The sequence below is a fragment of the Poecilia formosa genome, unplaced genomic scaffold (genome assembly GCF_000485575.1).
Source record: "Poecilia formosa unplaced genomic scaffold, Poecilia_formosa-5.1.2 Scaffold1144, whole genome shotgun sequence".
Classification (NCBI taxonomy): Eukaryota; Metazoa; Chordata; class Actinopteri; order Cyprinodontiformes; family Poeciliidae; genus Poecilia; species Poecilia formosa.
In genome coordinates, this window is record NW_006801083.1 from 23,697 (window position 1) to 28,027 (window position 4,331).

The following is a 4,331-nucleotide window of genomic DNA, read 5'->3' on the forward strand; positions in this document are numbered from 1 at the left end:
TGTCAGCATGCTTTTGAACATCTAAAAGGATTGCTCTCGTGTTCTCCTGTTCTTTCCGCCCCAAATTTCAGTCTGCCATTTAAGCTGGACATAGATGCCAGTGCTGTTGGGGTAGGAGCTGTCCTTCTGCAGGATGACAAAAGATGGCATAGAGCATCCTGTGAGCTACTTCTCAAGGAAGTTTAATCTTCATCAAAGTAGATATTCTACCATTGAAAAGGAAGCGCTTGCACTACTCTTGGCATTACAGCATTTTGAAGTTTACCTTGGCTTGAGTGTGGAACCAGTCACTGTCTTCACAGACCATAACCCACTTGTCTTTCTTTCCAGGATGTACAATCAAAATCAAAGACTTATGCAGTGGGCTTTGATCATTCAGGAGTACAACCTCAAGATCTGCCATAATAAAGGGTCTGAGAATGTGCTGGCAGATGCTTTGTCACGTGCATTTGGAGTCGTTTTTTTGTTACTGTGAGCACTCCAAACATTTTTTTGTTTGGACTTATAAGGGTGGGGGTGTTACATGCCTGCCAGGCTGTTTGTTTCTCCTTCTCCAGAAAAGAAAATATTCCTCTTTGATTTAACCCATTCATATTAAATTACATCAGTATTTTTCTTTTGGCAGAACAAATTTAGCTCTTCTGATGAATCACCAATAAACTGTTAAAATCCCTGATTCTTTCTTTTGTAACTAATTCATCTATAACATTAAATATTTAACCTTTTTCTCTGAGTTTACCTTTTTCCTTTTCACCTTTTATTCCATGTTTTCAGTTTATCCCATGTTTCTGTCAGCAGCTCTTCAATAAAATCCTGATTGAAGATCTGCATGAAAAATAGTTTTCCTGTCTACAGATTGATCAGATTCATGCTGAATCGATTGTATTCTAATCATATGTTATTGTATTTCTCCTGATTTGTTTCTAGTCTTTTCAATTCATAGAAGGAAACCTGCTGCCTTTTGTGTCCAGTGGGGCTCAGTACTGCCCCCTATCAGTACTTTCTGCCTCATCTATGTATTTATGACCAATCTGAAGGTAATTAAAATTGGATTTTATTTTGAGGTATTGCAGTAAAGAGGCTGAATACAGATAGCACTATTGGTCATGTTACTTTAAGTTATTCAATAATTTAGTCTCAAGTTTTTGGTTTTCCAGTTCCTGCTTCTCTTCGTTCAGCTCACTAAATGACGTTTTTGGTTTATTTTCTAGTTGATCTGTTTCACTCTGCTGATTTATATTCTCACCTGTTTTGGGAAACAATCTAGAGATTATATAGAAATTCAGTGCAAAACAGCCATCAGTCCAATGAACCCATTTGTAATTTCTTGATAAAGTTAGAAAGTTAATCAAGCAACAATTTCACCACCCAGATCAAAAAGTTGGTTACTGCTATAAACAAATGATGGGTTTCTTTCCTCAACTAATTCTTCTTTAATTCGTTAATCTTTTACATCAAATGTTTCTCTTTCTCATATAATCTCACCTGATTTACTGGTTGTCTCAGTTTGTCTATTTTCCTTTTCTGCAGGACTCCTGGTGTTAAGAAGAGACTCTGACTGATCACAGTTTGACTCGATGTCTTGGTGCCTCGTCTGTCTTGACTTCTTATCTGTCATGTAAGAACAATAACATAATGAGATAAATATGTCATTGCATTGCTAAAAAGCTAACAATGTTTGTTTTTAAATTTAACTAAATTAAAAATATATATTTTAACTTTAGCAAAAACACTACAGTAAAATAACAAATAACGGTGCAATAACTGTAACTTACAACATAATATGTAATATGTTCTGTTATATATTTCGACTGATTTAATGATGAAAAGGAGTCGGGTGGATTGTTCAGATGAACTTTAGTGGATAAAGAATGAACGAATCATACTAATACATGACAGAGTCGGAACTCAGCAAACATGCTAACAGCTCTTTTTCAGAGGGAGAAACTCTTCTTCTAACTCCAGGTTCCTACTCTACTAGTTCCAGAGCATCATGGGATACTCGGTCCACTTTCGAACCAGATACTATCAAATGCCAACCAAATAACTGCAACTCAAATAGTTATATTAAATTAAAATATCTCAAATAATAAGTCCTAAGCAGATTCTAGTTAAACCCAAAACAAATTCTCAACATATCCTGGCAAAAGCTATGCCCATTAAAACACCGATAGCGATTCCAACAGCTCCGCCTGTCAGGGCCCATTTCAAATCGCTGCTTTGGTCCATTTCAGCTGAAGTATCGTCTGGAGAGAAGTTAAACTGAGAGGTTGGTAAACATATGTCACACTGTGGAAATTTGTTATTTTTTTAAGTGTGGTTTTTATTGTTGAATGTTTTTGCTGCATGTTTTGTTTTTTTTATTCACTGTGGACTCTGGGAATTGAGAGCTGATGCCAGTCACCTGTGTGGGGTGGGCGTGCCCGTAGGCAGTGTACCGGGAACCTGCAAGACGCTGGCAGTAGATTTAAAAAGAGAGGACTTCGCGTTGAAAAGGAGGAAATAAAAAAAGAAAAGGAGGAATCCAGGAAGGTTCGTGACGGAGGACTGCGACCCCGAACGAGCCAGTGATTGACAGCAGAGGATACAACCAGTGGGAACGACGTGTCAGACCATTAGTGGGCAGAGGGGGAACTCTGCCCTGGTCAGTAAGTAACGTTTCCGCTGATTGTCTGCAGGGATCCTTGCTGGGACAGATAAAACATCCGCTGTTAAGCGATCGCTCTCCTGGCCAGGTGTTTTTGTCCCAACAGGACGCCAGCGGGGCGACACTTTACGGGGAGCAACTAGAGTGGGCTGGAACGACCACAGGAGGCGGTGGCGCTGGGACTGCGACTACAGACTGGACGCAGTGCAGGATTCGCCGTCATAACTGGATTTCGTGGATGTTGGCCCTCTTGGACAATTTTAGTTTACTTTGTTTAGAACATTTTAATACTTTTATTTCCATTTGTCACTAAGAGAAAACGGAGTATTTTATTCTGTTGGGGAATAAAAGAAAAAGAAAAAAACTAACTAATTGGATTGTCCTCCCTTGGTGCTGTGCTACTGTCTCCCTCCTTGTTTGAGAACCCGGGGCTACCAGCTGAAGTTAAGCTGAGCACAACCTGAAAATTTTAAAAAAGAAAAATTCAGTTCATATTTCAAATGAGTTGAAAGATTTGAAAATGTTATATTTACCAAACAAGAACCTTCTCAGGTTCTTGTTTGGGTTCTTGTTTCATCTTTTCAATAACCTCCTGCTGTTCCTCCTGTGACATAACAATGAGCTCTTCTTGGTTTGACTAAAAAATAATGTGAATGAGGAGAAGAGTGACAACAAGGAGTGGGAAATGTTCACTCAACATGAAAGAATATGTCTAGATAAGTTCATCTCTTTCAATTTAGTTCACAATATTAAAGAAAAACTCAATTCAAATTTCAAAACGAATTGAAAGATTTCCATCCCTCCATCCTCTTCACACCATTGTCCGTACTGGGGTCGGCAGGGTTGCTGGTGCCTCTCCAGCGAACGTTTTGGGTGAGAGGCAGGGTCACCTGGACTAACCCTGCCTGGACCCTAGACCTGGATCTGAAATATTTTCTAATCTTTCAATCGAGTTTGAAAATTTGAAAATGTTATATTTACATACCTTCTCAGGTTCTGGTTTGGGTTCTTGTTTCACCTTTTCAATAACCTCCTGATGTTCCTCCTCTGATGATGGTGACATAAGGCTGAGATCTTGGTTTGTCACATCTTTTGGATAATAGTCTTAAGAAATCAATGTAAAAAAAATCTGAATTTTAGAACGAATATGAGTAAAAATTAAATGCATTCCAGGCCGACATATTTTTAAGATTTATTTATATATAATACACACACGCACACACACACACACACACACACGAGGCAGCAGGACTTACATGTGAATATGCTCGCAGTCAGGACAATGGAAATGGTTTTATACAACATGATGATCTGCGATGGTAAAAACTGTTGTAACCTGAAAACAAAACCAGTAAATTTAACTTTCTAAAATGTTTCTGGAATCTGGTAATCGTCTTTAGAGATGTATGTTTCTGAATTTCTTAATATTTAATAGAATCACTGCATTGGACAACAACTTAATAATGTTAGCAAATTTTCAATTTCATTTTAACACCCTGCAATTTAAATAATGAATATAATATATATATATATAACTGGTGAAAGGTTATGAACCAAAATGACTGTCATCTGTTGAAACGAGGCGACACTTTTACCTTTGATATGATCAACTATGGGTTCTTTCTAACCCCATTCCTTTGCTTTCTAGCAGAACGCCTCTTGTTATGTCTTAATCTGCTTTATT

General features: G+C 37.9%; 1 long non-coding RNA gene across 1 annotated transcript; it reads right to left on the reverse strand.

Moving 5' to 3' along the window:
• Positions 1-3,197: 3,197 nt before the first annotated feature.
• LOC107835174 (uncharacterized) lies at positions 3,198-3,986 on the reverse strand. Its single transcript, XR_001661003.1, has 3 exons — positions 3,904-3,986; positions 3,633-3,751; positions 3,198-3,284 (listed from the first exon to the last, which is right to left on the reverse strand). It is a non-coding gene; the product is annotated as an uncharacterized LOC107835174 (long non-coding RNA).
• Between the last annotated feature and the right edge of the window lie 345 nt (positions 3,987-4,331).